Raw genomic sequence first — 17545 nt, 5'->3', positions numbered from 1 at the left:
GACCCCTGTGATCTGGCCTCCTGCTTCTGACACTTGGATGGGGCACTTGGGTGTCTGTGAGAGGAGAGAACAGCCCCAGATGAGAACTGGTCACTGTGGATTCTGACCCACAGATTGAGGTCAGGGAGACCAGGTTCCTGATTGGGTGGGGACGTGTGTCTGGGAGACCCTTGGGAGGACAGGGGCCAGAAGGGTGAGAAGGAGAGGCTGGGATGGCAGAGAGAGCCTGGCCTGAGAGCAGCGAGGATGGGGTCACATCTCGGCACAGGTGACATCATGAGGGTGCCCTGACTTTGGGAAGGGGCCTCACCCTGATGTGATCCGTGGGGGACGCTGTGACGCTGTGTGTGACTGCAGGCTGGGGGTCCCAGGACGGTGGTACTGGAGTATTTGGGTGGCGCAGTTGCCCCTTGGTGGGGACCATTTGCTCACGTTCACAGAAGCACTGGGCAGGGGTAAATGTTCCTAAACCCACGGGGACTTCCGTTGTTGGATTCTCAGAGGACACGGAAATTCCTTTGAATTGAGGTTTTTAAAAAATGTGAAATATAGGATAGACTCTTTTTTTTTTTTTTGAGACAGTCTCGCTCTCTCGCCCAGGCTGGAGTGCAGTGGCGCAATCTCGGCTCACTGCAAGCTCCGCCTCCCGGGTTCACGCCATTCTCCTGCCTCAGCCTCCCGAGTAGCTGGGATTACAGGCGCCCGCCACCACGCCTGGCTAATTTTTTGTATTTTTAGTAGAGACGGGGTTTCACCGTGGTCTCGATCTCCTGACCTCGTGATCTGCCCGCCTCGGCCTCCCAAAGTGCTGGGATTACAGGCATGAGCCACCGCTCCTGGCCATGGATTGACTCTTAAAATTAAATATTAAACACATACAAAAGAATATTTAGAACACATTTGGGGCATAAAGAATAGCAGTCAAAACCCCGGTGCCCAGCGCCCTGAGTACTTTCTAGAGGGTAACTAACGCCTCTGAGGCCCCACCAGTCCCTCTGCCAGGTGCCTAGGCTATTTTCCAGCTGGTGCAAAGTCTGTAATAGGCACCGTTTAAAACATGTTTAATTGTTTTTAAAAGTATCATTTCTGGATACAAAGACTGTGTTTTTTGTTTGTTTTTGTTTCCAGAAATGATGGTTCCTTCTTGCTTCCACCAGCCCATGACCATACAGGACTGTCAGTGGCGTGGTTGTACTCCCCAGCCTGGTTTTTTTTTTGTTTTTTTTTTTGTTTGTTTGTTTTTGTTTTTTAACATATTATTAGGCAGGAAAGAGATTCATGCAACAAAAAATCAGTCATTTTAATTGCTCCTGCACTAAATACTAGACTTTTGATCTCTTCTCCAAATCCATTAGACATTCTCCCAAACTGGAGGCCTGGTGCTACAGACCCCATGTCAGACGAGTGACCTGATTCTGTTCCTGGGGAGGCAATTGGCCCGGCTTGGCATTGGCGTGGTCCTTCCGCAGGTCCCCACAGCCCTATCCCCTCTCCTGCTGCAGACAGTCCTTGGTCACAGTCCTGGGTCCCAGCTGTGCCCATGTCAGGCTCTCGATGCCCCTGCCTTCCTGAGGCTGAGGTGCCCTGTCTGCAGCTCTGAGGGCCTGTTTCCCTTGGGGTTTACAGGTGGCAACAGGAGCCTACTGGTGGCTTCGGGGGTGGGGAGGACCGTGGAAAGGGCTGGCCCTGAATCTGTCCTGCATGTGTGTCCTGCTGTCTGATGAATGGGGAGGCCCTTTGAGGTCCGGGGTGGACACCCTCCCTCCGGGCCACCCCCTCCCTCCCCCACCTCTCTGGCCCCTCCACCCAGCCAACCCCAGAGGACGCTGCTGGTGCTTCCCGCTGCCGCTCCTCCCAGGACTGGCGGAGCAGTCGGTTGGCCCTGCTTGCTGGCCCTGGCCCTGGGGCTGGCAGATGTAGAGGGAAACCTGCCCTCTTCCCTCTCAGGTCGGGGAACTGCCCAGGCAGCACGTGGGCACAGTGGCCCCCTGGACTGGGACTGTAGACCCCCGATCTGAAGACTGCCACCCCACGGGAGACCCGAGTGGAGATGCGACGAGCCAGCGCTGCATGTCGGTGGACCCAGCTCTGAAGCCTGTGTCCTGCTTAGCTGTGGGCCTCGTGCCGGAGATGTCTCCCTGAGCCTCCCTTTTTATATCTGCAAGATGAGGATAAACACTGGGGGCATCTCAGGTTTATTGAGATGAGACCTATAAATCCCAGGGCTCAGGGCCCGGCCCAGGGAAGGGCTCACTAAATACTCTCAGTGACAGAAGCAGGGTGTGTGTGGGGTCCCCAAGACCACCCTCAGGCTCTGAGATTCACCAGGAGAAGCCATTATGGTTGCAGAGAAAGATCGAGACTCAAATCAGCAAATGGAAAAGGCCCCAGGGTGGAACCAGGATACATCGGGCGTGGGTTTCCATTTATCCCCTCCCCATGGAGCCTTCTGCATAGTGCTTAGTTTTCCCAGCAGCAGTGTGTGACAGTAGGCACGTGTGGCAACAGCCACAGAACATTGCCAGCCACGGAAGCCCACCCAAGCCCTGGAGTGTGGGTCCTCACTGGTGGTCGGTGGGGTTGGGCATGCCTGTGAGGCCGACCTTGGTTACTCCATCCCCAGCCCTTCCGGAGGCCACACTGATCCCGCGTTGCCCACAGCCCCACCATAAACCACATCATGAGCATACGCCGTGTGGCCCACCGCCTCAGGTATACAAAGACGCTCTTACCCGGAGGCCTTATCTGGCAGACACTCCAGGGCTTAGAGGTTAGAGGTCATCTCCTAGGAGCTGAGCAAGAGCCAGTCTTGTCTTTGGCATGTGGAGGGGTTGAGCACCCCAAGTCTGCTCAGTTACCCCTTTTTGCACACAGGATAGGCAGACGTGAGAGACGAAGGGGAGGTGTTTGCAGGCCAAAGGCAAGGGCCTCCTGGGCGCAGAGCGAGGCTTTGCAGGAAGACCTCTGCAGGCCCTCCTCCCCGGGGCCTGGCTTTCCTGCTCTTCTCCTCCACCCTCCCTCCTCTGAGCCCCACTCTGGGAGTTTTCCTGGGTCCTTTCCCTCTGCAGCCCTTGGGGTTGAGTGCGGACCTCCGCTGGTTCACATGCTCAGCCGAGAGCTCAGGAGACAGGTGACAGGCAACCCTTCCAGGCAGCCCCACTTGGTGGCTGAGTCTGAGCAATGTCCCACCTTGCTCTGGATGGGCTGAGATTTCCATGGGGAACTGAACCTTCTGGGGGCAGCCACCAGCACTTCACAAGACACTAAGTGTTTCATTTCGAGCATTTTGTAGTGTTAGTGATTAGCAAAAGGTTCTAGTTTAACACAACCCTTTCCTTCTTGAAAACCCACAAGCCAAGCCCACAGCCCTGAAGAATCTCTCCCTCGTTTCATGGCTGGGTAGGAACCCAACATGCTCCTTCAAAAAATCATTTTCACAACCCTTGCACTTTGCATAATGAGCTGATTTTCCATAAAAGCCCCAATTATACTTCTCAGAGGCTGATGAATTGGAGACTTAATCTAAGAATCCCGCCCTGGTGCCGGCTGGGGGATCAAACGTGTTGGGGAAGGGGGGCGAGGGGGAGGATTGTGGTTGTAGAGTGGGAGAGGGGTTTGAGGAAGGCACCCAGCGAGGCGTGTGGAGATGTGGGTCTTGTTGTGGCCAGAGCTAGCCCTCCAGATTGGGGGTGTCCTCCCTCACAGCTCTGAACGGCTAGGGAGGGAGGAGATGGTGAAGGGTAGGACTTCCTGAGAAGGAAACCGAAAGGTGCCCTCAGGCTGGGAGGTCAGGTCCCATGAAGGAAGCTTCTGTCAGCCAAATGACCTTGGGCAGGGATGCTCTTAGAACCTTTGTCTCTTCTGGGAGCATGACTCTGCCTCGCGGGGTTGCTCTGTGTCTGTGCACTGTGCAGCACAGCACCTGGTCCTTGGTGAAGGCCCACGGCTGCTGGTGGATGTCCTAACCCCCGAACCCTGAGAGTGTGACAAGGAAAAGGGTTTTCGCAGATGTAAATACACATAATTTTAAGAGGGAGGCAGGAAGGTCAGAGTCGGAAGAAGGAGATGTGACGGCAGAGACAGAGTTAGAGCGATGGGGCTGTGGGCCAAAGAATGCAGGCAGCTTCAGAAGCTGGAAAAGGTAAGGGACAGATTCTCCCCGGCACCTCCTGAAAGGGACCAGCCCCTCGATACCTTGATGCCAGCCCCTAAGACCCGCTTCAGACTTCTGACCCCCTGAACTGTAAGAGTCTGTGTCGCTTGAAGCCACCAACTCTCCAACTCTCTGGTGACCTGTTAGAGCAGGAGCAGAGCCCCCTGGATTGGCTGGGAGGCTGTCTGAAGGTCCAGCTATGTGGCGTGTCTGGGCACATATCAGCATGGGGTCCTGGTGGGGGCACAGCCCTGGCTCCTCACTGGGCTGGGCTCCTGGCTTTGATTGTCTCATCCTGGCCCAGCCCTGCCACCCTCTCTTCTGCTTTCTGACTTTTAAAAATTGAAATACATTCATATCACATAAACGTAACCCTTTTAAAGTACGCAATTCAGTGGCATTTAGTACGTTCACAATATTGTGCAACCACCACCTCTATCTGCTTTCAAAACATCTTCACACCCCAGAAAGAAACCAGTCGCCATGAGCAGTCACCGCCCTCCCAGCCTCAGGCAGCCCCCAGCCTGCTTTCTGTTTGTCTGTTCTGGATGTTTCACATCCACGGAATCATACGGTGCGTGCCTTTCGCACGTGGCTTCTCCCACTCCGCATCTTGTTTTCAAGGTTCACCCATCGGTAGCCGGTCATTGCGTCATTCCTCTTGATGGCCATGTAACATTCCATTGTGTGGCTAGGCCACATTTTGCATATCCGTTTATCACGTGATGAACTTTGGCCTGTTTCCACCTTTTGGCTCCTGTGAATAGCATTGCTGTGACAGCTGCAAGGCAGGGGACGGGGGTCAGGCTGAGGTTGGAGTGAGAGAAATGGAAGTAAGCCGGAACTTCCTGCTTCAATTTGAAGTGAATTCTCAGAATATCAGACATACCCGTATTGAATCTAAGCACAACGAAACATCAGGAACTGTAAGCAGTGACCTCGCATTTCGTTATGGCTTTGAGGACCTACCTTTTGGTCTTCCCACGTGCGGGGGGAGCTGGTGGTGGGTGGCGGGCTTTATCCTGGAGCACTGGGCAACGAGACATAAGATGTGGCTCGTGCAGGGAGAGGCCGGGTGCCCTTCCGGGATACAGAGGCAGCTTGCAGAGACAGCCTCTTGCTGAGTTCTTTCCGTTTAGCCTCTACTCCTGCAGTAGCTGGGAGAGCACTGGAACCCCATTCCTTGCTGGGTGGCCCAGATAATGAGAAAGTCTGTTTGTGCAGTGGTGAGGGCTGCGTCCTTGACTTCCACTCCCAAACCTGGTTTTGCCTTCCCGAATCACCTACAAGGTACCAAAGAACTCTCACTTGAGACATCTCAGCCGGAGGCTCCATGAATGGGCCTTGGCAGACTCTGCAGTTCCCACACCTCCGTGAACGAATGTGCTACCCTCTGTGCACACTGTGAGCCATGGTGCAGGGTCAGCACGCCGACACCTTGTCCTGCCCCGAGAGTCCCGGCCTCTTCTCCCCTGGTCTTTGCTGTGTTTGAAGACATTGCTGAGGCTCCTGTAGCCTTCTCTCTTGGGCGCAGCATCCCCGGCTCTCTCCGCTCTCTTCCATCCGGGCTGGTGTCCCTTTTCCCATCTGGTGCTGCCTGCTTAATTCCAGGTAATTGGGCTGAGAGGAGATGGGGACGGGAGGTGGCAGTCATTATATGCTTAGCAGCTCATCCCACCAGCAAGATGGGCTTAATTGTCCCACCTGGTGACATCAAATGTCCTGGCCACCTGTCCTCAGTGGGTCTGCTGTGAGGGGACAGGATGACATGTGAGTCCCTGGGCCAGCGTAATTGGAGAGTCTTTTTTTTCCTTTCATTACAATAGTGGATTCAACCTCCTCTGCATAGGGGGTGGGAGGGGAGTAATTGGAAGACATTAAACTCCTTCCTGGGGAGGGGAGGTCAGAAGAGGCCACCTTTGGATTGCTGGGCTTTGAGGCTCGGGTCCGGCCTCCACCAGCCTGCTTCTGGTCATAGCAGCCAGCTCTCTGAAGGGTAGGCTCGAGTCACCAGCTGGCTTGTTCCATCAATCTGGCACCTCTTCCACACCCCAGGCCCCTGTTGCCCTGGTCAGTAGCACAAGCCAAAGGCAACTCAGTGAGGAATAGCACTGGGCAGGCCCAGCACTCTGGCCTGGCACAGTCACTGCCTCATTCGCACCACTGCTCCTCCTCTGCATCCATCCAGCCATGGCTGGGGCCTCCAAGTTTAGGCAGAACAAACTGTGTTAGATGGTGCGTGTGTATGGGTGTGCGCATGTGTGTATGTACACGTGCACAAGGGTGCGTCCAGGTGTGTGTGCAGGTGCACATGGGTGTGTGTGTGTGTGTGCATGTGCAGATGAGTGCATGTATGTGTGCATATGCAGATGTGTGTGTGCAGGTGCATGGGGTGTGTGTGCATGTGCAGATGGGGGTGTGTGTGCAGGTGTGCAGGTTCATGGAGTGTGTGTGTATGTGCAGATGGGTGTATGTGTGTGTGCACATGTGTGTGTATATATGCTTATGCGCCCACACCCATCTCTGCACTGGGAGCTCCCAGCAGGCCTGGGTCTTGCTCATTCTCTATCCCAGTATCTCCAACAGTTGAGTCTGAATGTAGGGATCATGCCAGCGGGAGCGGCAGGCATCCAGAGTGTTTTGGATTCTCCCTGGGGCTTGGTTGCAGGTTCTCAAGGGCTGGTGCTCCTCATGGTGAGGACGGGTGAAGGGAGGGTGCTCGGCTGTCCTGTCTGGGCAGTGTTGGCATGGGGATGGAGAGCCCAGGGCACTTAGGCCTGGCTTGGTTTCTTTTGCTTTAGGGATGCCAATGCTGATGTGGCAGCCAAGGCTAGTGACAGAGCTGGCCCTGGGTGGGGAAGCGCTTTGGTGCAGCAAAGGGGGGCGGCATGTGTGGGTTGGCCGTAGTGCAGGGTGATGCAGACTCCGCTCTGCCGTTCCCTGCCCTGCTCTAGCCTTTTGGGTGCTTGTCAGATAGAACCTGCCACACCTGTGGGAGTTGCCGCTGGTGGGTGGGACTCAGAGTGCAGAGAGGGGACAAGCATGCATCAGCAGAGGCCACTGGGGCAGGGCCTCCCCAGTGCCTGAGGGATTCCTTTTCCGTGCACTAGACCTGGCCTAGTGTCCAGTTCTGCTGCTCAGCATGGGGGCAGCTCTGTACCAAGCCTTCCACCCTCTCTTGGCCAAGGACCCTCTCCCCATGCTTGCTGACCGGAGACCCACACTTGGGAAGGAGTGAGTGGCCCTGGGGTAGAGGGAGGCCACATCTGCAGGGGCAGCAGAACACTGACCTTTGCTGTACTAAAGCCACAACCTGGCCCACTGGCCATCAGGAGTGTGCACCTGGCCTCACGGAGAAGGCTTTGAACCCGCTCCCGCTGTCCCAGGCCTGCCACGGCTTTTACCTGACAGCCGAGTGGCTGGCGGCTGGAATCCGGTCTTGCCACCTCCAAGACCTGGGATGTCGTCTGTGAATAGGGTGACTATGGCATCTTGTGTGTGGGGTTTTCATAAGGACTGAATGAGAGAATCGGATGACTCTCTGGGCCTGGCACATGGGAAATGCTTGGCACACATTGGCCAGTGCGACCTGGGGTTAGTCTATGTGCAGCACAGAAATGGCTAGGGGGGCCCAATGGGTCAATAGGGGCTGTGCCCCCACCCTGCACCCCTAGCCGAGCAGCAGGGCTAGGGAACACTGGTGTGTCCTCTTTGCGGCTGCCACCATGAGGATGATGGTGTAAAGGAGACACATTTGTTCAGAAATACAGTAACTGGCTGTTTACCGCGTGGCTGGTGTAGATGAGCTCCCTCATGCTGGAGACGGTCGGGAGAAGCAGGGCTGGCAGCCTGGCAGGGGGGTGTGAACAGCCAGCCTGAGCTTCTGCAGTGGGGCAGGGATCTGCCTGTGTCTGTCTTTAAAAGACAAAATGCAGCTGAGTTTCTCTCTTTGCTCCACTCCCAGATCATCACAGCCATTGTCAGATGAACTTGCTGAGCTGCCAATTTGCCCACTGAGAATACTTCTCTGGCTCATCTAATGGATTTCATTATTGCTTTTCTTCTCTCACTCCCTCCTTCCCATCCCCCACCGCCCCCCCACCCTTCTGTTCTGCCTTCTTTCCTTCCTTCTTTTTATTCTTCTATATACTCATTTATCTACCCATCTACCATTCATTCATCATCTATCCACATATATATACCCATCTGCCTGTCCATTCTTTCATCCTTCCACCCATCCAGGTACCCTACAACCCATCCACGCACCCACCAAGCCACCCATCTCCCTGTCCCTTTTTCAGTCTGTCCATCGGTCCACTCATCCATACATCTACCCACCCATCCATCATTCAAGCACGCTACAACCCATCAAGCCACCCATACACCCATCCATTCTTCAGCTTGTCCATCTGTCCACTCATCAGCCCGTCTGTCACTCATTTATCCACCCATCTATCCTTCCATCCATACATCCTTCCACCACCCATCCATCCATCCATATATCCATCCGTGTATCCATCCATACATCCATCCATCCATCCATGAATCCATCCATCCATGTATCCATCCATCCATCCATCCATCCATGTATCCGTCCGTCCGTCCATCCATCCATCCATCCATCCATCCATCCATCCATCCATGCATCCATGCATCCATCCATTTATTCACCCACCTATCCATCCATCCATCCATCCATCCATCCATCCATCCATCCATCCATTTATTCACCCACCCATCCATGCATCCACCCATATACCCATCCACTCATTCATTCACTCATCTATTCATCCATTCATTCATCCACTCATCCATCCATCCGTCCACCCTTCTGTCCATTTCCCTCTGCCCTATTTCACATGAATATCAGGTGATTGGTCTCAGTGTAGTACTCTAGAATCATTAAGGCTGCAACTTCTGTTGTGAGGTTAGGACCCATCTACTCCCAGGCACATAGTAGGCACAGAACAATATGATGTGGGTGGATGAATGAGCTGACTTGGTTCACTCGGGTGCTGATGAGATGCTGGATCGGTTTCTTACCCCCTGAACCTCAGTGTCCTCACTGGCCTGTTGGAGTTACTGGATTATTATGAGGACTCAAAAGATGGTGTCTGTAAAGTTCTCAGTATAGTGCCTGGCACACAGTGGGTCCAAAAGCTGAGAGTCAGGAGGAGGAGCTGCCACTCTGTGCCTCAGGTTCCTCACCTGCAAATGGGGATCTCCTGGCACCCACCTGGAAGGCTGCAAGGGTTAAAGGAGGTCGTGTGACTAGCCTTTCCATGTGGCACATGGCAGCAAAGTTGTCTCCTGAGTGCACGGTGGAGGCCCTGTGGCACCATCTGCAGTGGAACTCAGGAATCTCCTAAAGCCCGCAGAGCCCCAGGGGCATGACTGTCCATGAAAATGGTTTTAGAAGATGCTGGAGGAAAGTGTGCATCGGCAGTTGTGTGTCTGCTCTACTTTTCAGCTCCCGAGCGTCACACCTGCCCTATGCCTACTTGGGCAGCTCAGGTGCCTGGAATTTGGGCTTGTTCTTCATGGCACCATGATGGGGGAGGACATCCTAGGTGTGCCAGTCGACAGCGGGGTGGTACCCTGCCCACCACTGGCTGATCCTCATGGATGAATGTCACTTGTGTCAAGATGAGAGAACCCTCTGTTTGAGGAAGAGCCTGAGGGTGTGAGCTTCCTCCTGGGCTGAGGCACATCAGGGCAGTGAGATGGGAAAACAAAGGGATTCAGGGCAAGTCCTGGGACCTGGCAGGTGTCTCCAGGTGACCCCAATGGACTCACGGGGCCCTGCTGGCTCACATTTCAGAGCCTATGTCCAGCTCCTAGAGCCTGGCACATTCACACTGGAAGGATCTTTCATTCCCTCCCGTTACAGATGGGGAAACTGAGGCCCAGAAAGCATCACTTTCTTGAGGTCTCATGAGGTTGATACTCAGCCCAAGGAGTCCATAGCCATCCATTTGTTTCTTTGTTTGTTTGTTCCCTCATTCCCTCATTCATTCCTCATTCTATTGGTGCCTTGTTCTGCTGGGCCGGGGGCCAGGCGCTGGGACATAGCAGGAGTTGGCCAGCCTTGGGATGTGCCTGGCCATGTGGGGAGTGGACACCAGGCCACTGGTCACGTGCAGGTGAACACACTGCAGCCGTACCTGGGTCAGGGCAGAGCAGGGCAGGGCATGGTGGGTCCCAGACCCAGAGGCTCATGGTTAAGGGCCTGGCCTGAGGTTGAGAGACCTGGGTTCAAGGCCTGGCTGGGATCCTTGCTCCTGGTGTGACCCTCACCAGGTTCCTTAGCCCTGAGCCTGTTCCCTCATCTACAAATGGAGGCCTACCTGGGCCCGATGGGCAGAGCTGGTGCTGAGGGACCCAACCAGTGAGGCACAGCCCCAAGTGGTGGTTCTCGAAGCAAGGCCTGAGGACCATGCATCTGGGCCCCCTGGCTTTCCATCTAGATCCCAGACATGCCTGGGGGAAGGGGGTGTATGGGGTGAATGGTGTTCCTCCAAAAGCTGTATCCCCCAGAACTTGTGAATGGGACTGTATTGGATAAAGTAGTCTTCACAAATGTAATTAAAGCAGGGTCCTCTAGATGAGATCATCCTGAATTACCTGGTTGGGCCCTAAATCCAATGACAAATGTCCTTGAAAGAACCACACAGAGGAGAGACACAGGGAGGAGACGAGAGGGTCGTGTGAAGAGGGAGGCAGGTGTTAGAGCGATGTAGCCATAAGCCAGGGAACACGGGGAGCCCACTCGAACTGGAAGAGGCAGGAAGGACCCTCCCCCAGTGCCTCCAGAGGGAGCACAGCTCTGCAGCACCTGGATCTCAGGCTTCTGGCCTCCAGAACTGGGAGAACTGGAGAGAAGAAATTTCTGTTGTTTTAAGCCCCCCATTTGATGGTGCTTGGTTACACAGCCCCAGGACACGAACACAGCAGGGACATGGGTTTTGCTGCACAGCCAGCTCTGGGACGCAGGGTCCAGGAGGTGGTCCCTCAGCCACGCCTCCCCAGCCTAGCCTGCCTGTGGGGTGGAGGCCGCGCTCCCTGGAGACCGGACCAGGACCCTCACGAGCCCTAACCAGTGCTTCTTAACATAGCTCTGGCATCCATGAGACCTCCCGGCCCAGGAGGAGGCCTGCAGCTGGTGGGGGAGGTTTGGGGTTCAAGGACCCCCCTCCAGGTAGCAGGGATGAGGGGTGAGCCTTCGGGGTCAGTGGCCTCCTCCTTCCCAGTGCCCTGTCCCAAGTATAATTGCATGGTGCGTTCGGGGCAGGAGGAATGTCCTGTGCCTGGTCATTGGCATGAGGCGAAGCCCTTTCCAACTCCTGTCCTTCCCTTTAGGGAGCGAAGATGGTTTTACTCTGTAACAAGCAAAACAAACCAAGGCCGCCTCTTCAGCGACTGTTGCCGTTAAAAATTGATCTGGGCGGCTGGGTAACATTATCGGCTCGTTTTCAGAGACTGAGAGGAAAAGACACATCATATTTTGTGGTGGGATTTATACGTAAGCAGATGAGACGTGCGATCATTAAAAATGTCCCGGAACAGAAGATGACGTCTTGGCATGATGGTGTCTTGGGGGACTGTGGTCATGCATTCAGGGTGTGGTGGAAACAAACCGAAACACGGGCCTGGGTGACTGCAGAGCCGGTGCCAGGCTGCCATGGGATGGGCTGCCAGGAGTTCAGGGGAGCCTGAAGGATGCAGGAGCCTGCCCGAGCCCGGAGCTGTCTGCCTCACCCCCGGCCCATGGCTTTCTTTCCCCGAAGATCCCGGCCCCACACGAGGCATGTTCGCAGTGGCCACTACAGGCGCCCACCACTACGCCCGACTAATTTTTTTTTTTTTGTATTTTTAGTAGAGATGGGGTTTCGCTGTGTTAGCCAGGACGGTCTCGATCTCCTGACCTCATGATCCGCCCGTCTCGGCCTCCGAAAGTGCTGGGATTACAGGCGTGAGCCACCGCACCCGGCCCATTGCTTTGGATCTTTACATGAAGAGACCCATCCCTGTTGAAGCAGACTCCTTGGACTTGCTTCTCTCCCTCCCTGTTAATGAACAGCACAGGTTTTGGCAAGCCACTCTGTGTCCCATCTGTCACAGTGGCCCTTCTGGAGCTGCCCCATCCACCCGCCATCATAGCAGCCATGACCAAGCGTGCACAGGGCTGAGCACCTCCCAGGTGTCAGCTTATTAAATGTTCCCCTTGATCCTGGGAGTCAGATTTTCACCCCCATTTTGCAGAGGAGGAAGCTGAGGCTCGGAGAAGTCACCTCTAGCCCAGGGCCAACCTGTTGGGCAGCGTGGGGCTGGAACTTTGTCTGACGTCCTCAAGTGGGGTCTGCCTGGGAGTCAGGGGGCCAGGGTTCCGGGCCCAGTATTGATCTAGGCATGGAGCCCCTGGCCCAGGGTGTCCAGGCTCTTCCCACTTGGTTCTTGGTAGGACTAGCCTCTGACAGCTGAGAAAACCAGCCTCAGGCCTCACCTGCTGACCCTGGGGACAGGAGAGGCTCCACTGCCCCTTTAGGGTTGCTGGTGGGGAGACTGAAGCAGGCTTCAACCTCTGTCCAGCACCGAGGTTCCAGCCCTCCTGGAGGTGGGGCTGCTCACGCTGAGGCGCAGTGTGAAGTCCTGGCTAGGGTTGGTGGCTGCCGGGTCCTGAGTTTTCTGCTATTTGGAGAATTTTGTTCTTGGATCCTCCCTTCCCTGGGCACCCACTTGGTGGGAGGGGCAGCTGCAGGACGGGAACCCTGCACGTGGCTCCAGGTTGGGGATCTGGCATTCTGGGAGCAGGGAGGGTTTGGCTGGAACAGGTATCCCAGGAAGGCAGAGGTGAGGCATGGCCAGTTCTGATTGGAACTTAAGGCTGTAGTCCTAAGGCTCCAAGGTGGGTAATTGGGGGCCCTCACCCAGCCCCACCCCACCCAGGACCGCCTTCAGGCTCACAGCTGGCACCACCTACAGAGGTCAAAGCCCAGTTCTCTGCTGCAAAGGAGCCCAGCCAAGCCCATCCCCTCGGGGTTACTGTGGAGAGCTGGGCTCCGTCCTCGTCCTCACGCTTGCTGGGAGCCCCTCCCCAGTGGCCTGGTGACCCGATCACTGGGCCAGATAAGTTGCCCCCTCTCATCCCTGCTGCCCGTCAGCCAGTCATGTTCACCTACTGTGTGCAGCCCCTCCAAGGCCCGGAGTTCCCGGGACACGGTCTCAGGGTGGCAGCAGAGGGATGGGGCGAGGTGGGAACCCTCGGATGCAGTGGTCTGTACGCCTCACTGAGGAGGCCACGCCCTGGCTGGGCCCTGACGGTCATGGGGAGGCCTGGGGCAGGGAGGCCCAGGCAGAAGCCCTGGGGAACTGTGTTTGGTGGCCCTGGATAGAGAGCGGCCAGGGCCAGGGCAGCCAGGGACAGGGCTGGACGGGGAGGAAGTAGCGTGTGAGGGGAGCCCTGGGGGTTCCAGCAGGGCAGCGGCCTCTGAGATTTTGTCCAGAGCCTTCCTCTGGCCCTGCCTGGCCTCGAGGGGCTCCAGAGTAGAGGCCAGGGCCACTGAGGGGCTGCTGTGGATGCCCGGGTGGGAGTGGCGGAGGGTTGTGGGGCGGGATAGCAGGAAGAGGGTGAGCGGGGCTGGTAGCCAACAGGAGGTGCCGACAAGAGGTGCCAGGGGTGACAGCCAGGCCCTTTGGTGTGGTCAGTCCCTTGCGATGACCCAGGGCTGCTGTCCGAGACATGGCCAGGTGGTGTGAGTTCCTGGCTGCCAGCCCAGCTCTGCCACTTTCTGGCTGGCCTCCTTGGGCAGCTTTCTTCACCTCTCTGGGCTTCAGTGTCCTCTTTGGGATGGTGACGGAACCTCATCTTGTGGGGCTGTCGGGAGCCTCAGCTTCCATCCTGTGAGGCCTTCCCTTTCCCCTGCTCTGTGAATGTAGAGGAAAGATTGGGGGCCCCACGGTGCCGTTTCAGCTGGGTGGATGTGCCCCCACCCCACTCCAAGACTCCACCAATGGACAGAGGCTGGTGTCTGTGGAGCAGCTTGACCAGGCTGTCCTGGGACTCCTGAGACTGGCCCCACCTCAGGCAGTTGATGCCACAATGGAGGGTTGTCCAGGGCTCTCCCAGAAACTTGCTCTCTGCTGGGACTGGCATCCCTGTCTCACCAGGGCTGATAAATCCATCCACCACCTGCAGTGTGTCCATCCCAGCTGGGCTCAGAGAGAACACTGTGATTGACTAGTGATGCCTGCCGTGGGCAGGGGGTGGAAGGGTAGTGGCTGCTCCTAGACAGGCCCTGGGGTTGCTGTTCCTATCACAGCCAATCCTGCAACGCGAGGCCCTGTCACACTAGGGAGACTGCCAAGGCCTTGGCCACCCAGCTGACCGTTCATTTCCCAGCAGACAGGTCGGCAGGAAGTGCGGGGAGGGGGAAGAGGGCCTTCAGCTGCTGTGTCGCCCAGTCCCCCTTGGCAGCCTAGAGAGGAGAGGGGTCTTGCCTGAGGTGACAGCAGATTGGTGGTTGCAGAGAACCCCCAGTGTGGCCCCCCTACTCTGGCCCTCCCACCCCAGCTCTCTGAGTAGGGGTCCTGCCTGCAGCTCCCAGCTTCCGAGTGTTTGCTGGAGGAAGGTCTGCATTTTAAGCTTGTTGCCTTGGGCATGCCATGTGGGCTCCTCCTTCTGGGTCTCGGACCAGAGCCCCTGCCACCTAGCCCGTGGATTCAGTCCCCGGCCTGGCCCAGCGTGTCCACGCTTCTGCCTCTGGCCAGGGTGGGACACACATGCAGACAAGCCGCTGTGGCCCATGTCCACCCACCCAAAACTGCCCAGCCTGGCTTATGTGTGCCGGCAACTGCGCCAGACGCGAGAGTGGGGGAAGCTCAGGAAGCCGTTTGCGTGCTGCCCTCCCGCAACAGACCCCCGCTGGCCCAAGGAAGGAAATTGCTGTGTTCAGGGAGAGGGAAACAAAGGAACGGTGTTTCCAGTAGCTGACAGAGCGTTCCACGTTCACAGGAGGATCTCAGAGCTGTCCTGGTTGGGGCTGCTGAGGAACTGGGGAGCTGTCTGGGGCCCTCATGGGCACCTTCAGGCACAGTGTTGACCTGCAGGCGTGGAGTCTGGAAGCTTGGGCAGACCCAAGCCTTGCCTCAGTTTCCTCCTCGTGAATCAGACCTGTCGTGTCTGGGTTCCTGTGCCACAGTCCTCATTAGTCACTCTGTCCACCTTTCTCTGCCCAGCATGACTGAGCTGGGTCAAGGGTCCCCAGGCCAAGGCCAGAGGACAGCTGGGGGCTCTGGCCCATCAGTGCCCAGTTTGGAAGTGTTCCGATCCCCGTCCTGCGTCTGCAGGGAGTATACTGTAGCCTTTGGTTTGCACAATTGAAATGCACGGAGGCCTGACCCAGCAGCTGGGTGGAGCAGCCATGCCAGGGACGGGGGGTGCAGGCCTCAGCCCTGGAAAGCCCCTGCTGGCCTGTGGGCTGCAATGCCCCTGTCCTAGAGCCTCCTCCCTCAGCCCTGTTTCCTGATAGACAGATCCTAAGTGTTTGTCCAGGGGGTTTCCTGCCAAGCCTGGGCAGGTGTCCCCTGGGAAGAGGGCTGGCGTGGAGCAAAAGGCAGAGTGGCTTCGGGGGCTCTGTATGCTCACCGGGGAAGGACACCCTGTGGGCCACTGGCCATTTCCTTCCAAACCGGTGCCAGCCGAGGTTCCCTTACGAGAAGCGTGTTGGAAAATAAAAATACATATTATGCTTTACAGCTGCTGAGAAGTCACATTCCTCTGTAATCAGCAGCCACGCCAGGCCGCCTTCCTCTCCCAGACAAAGTAGAGGGGGCAGGGGACCAAGCATTTCTTTCCACTTGTGAGATCCGTGTCTTCCTCTGCCTTGCCGAGGTTCTGGAAACAAGGGCAGAAACAGCCTCGCTGGGTTGGGGGTCACGTGGGGTCTCTCCTCTGGGGCTCTGGTGTATTCACCATCTCCACTGGTGGCCTTGGAACTGGCCACACCCCCACCTTGCTGGACCTGCCATGGCAGATGTGAAGGTCACTGCCGGGCCTATGGCAGTGGCTGTGCCTCAGTGCCCCCACCTTCCAACCCAGCACTCCATGGGGCAGAGACCCTCCTACTTCCATCCTGACTTTGGTTTCAGACCCTGGTGGCTACACGGGGCCAGCCCATTGGTCACGCTCGACTCCAGCCCCCTGAGACTCCTGCCACACTTGGCACTTGAGTCTTCATCTACCCCCTGCCCAGGCTGCCTGCTCCAGCCCCTAAACCATGCCCATGTCCATCATCACCTTCCCCTTCCTTCCTTCACGTATCACGTCTGAGGCAGGTGGCTTGTCCAAATATTACGGTGAGTGAGCTGAGGCCAGGGGTTGTAGGGCCCTTAGCAAGCCCATAGCTAGGAGGTTTGTGGCCAGGGTTCCTACCCTAGCCTGTGTTATACAAAGCTGGAACTCTGGGCCAGGTACAGTGCCTCACACCTGTAATCCCAACACTTGGAGGCCAAGGTGGGAGGATTGCGTGAGGCCAAGAGTTTGAGACCAGCCTGGACAATATAGCAAGACCCCATCTCTAAAAAAAAAAAAATACCAAAAAAAACCCAAACAAAGTCAGAACTCTGAACTCAAAATTAGACTTTACCCTTCACACCAGCTCCCTTGCCACCACCTCCTGCGAGAAGCCCTTCCTGGTTTCCCCAGGTTCAGACTCCCTGCCACCCCAAGGTGTCTCTGCGTGCTCCCTGCACCCCTCGGCCCTGTGCTGCCTTCGTACTGGGTGTGTCAGGCTCATCTCCGACACTGGCATCCCCGAGCCGGGTGCGGCCATGGGTAGGCCTCCTCCCATTGTGATTGCCCTTCTGGGCTGGGTGGGATGGCGCGCTGAGGAAAGAAACGCGATCCGTGGGCTTGTTTTGACAGTTGGAGCTGTTTAGCAGGAGAACCGTTTCTAATAAGCGAAGCCCTGGTGCTTCAAGGCCTCCCTGCCAATTAGAAGGCGGCACCCAGGTGACTCCCTCAATAATTAAACGGGCCTGGTGGGCCCTCCGCGCTGCGTTTCCTGATGTGCCTTTCAAGTTTGCCTGGCTGCTGTTTCCCCGGCACGCAGTGCCAAAAGGGCTATGGCCCGGCTCCCATGCCCTGGGCGTGGGGTCCCACAGGCCCTCTGCTCGCGCTGTTCTCTTTCTTCTCACGTGGCCTCCGCCTGGGTGAGATGCCACTGCATCTGGTGGTGTTCAGTGCCCGGCTGGCGCCTGGCCCTCCCAAAGCCTGATTTTGAAGCTGGTTTCAGAATTGGAAACTGAGGCTTAGCCAGGCCCCCCCATACCCGCCGGTAGTGTCAGCACCATAAATGGAAACACCGTTGTCTGCCATCTGCAAGACTAGGGTGG

General features: G+C 56.6%; 1 protein-coding gene across 7 annotated transcripts in view; it reads left to right on the top strand.

Annotated features, from left to right (window-relative positions):
* Positions 1-17545, top strand: part of VAV2 (vav guanine nucleotide exchange factor 2) — a 220268-nt gene that overhangs the window by 124210 nt on the left and 78513 nt on the right. The window lies entirely within an intron of this gene.

The sequence above is a fragment of the Nomascus leucogenys genome, chromosome 8, assembly GCF_006542625.1.
Source record: "Nomascus leucogenys isolate Asia chromosome 8, Asia_NLE_v1, whole genome shotgun sequence".
NCBI lineage: Eukaryota > Metazoa > Chordata > Mammalia > Primates > Hylobatidae > Nomascus > Nomascus leucogenys.
The sequence above is the reverse complement of the archived record's forward strand: the minus strand, read 5'-3'. Positions and strand labels throughout refer to the sequence as shown.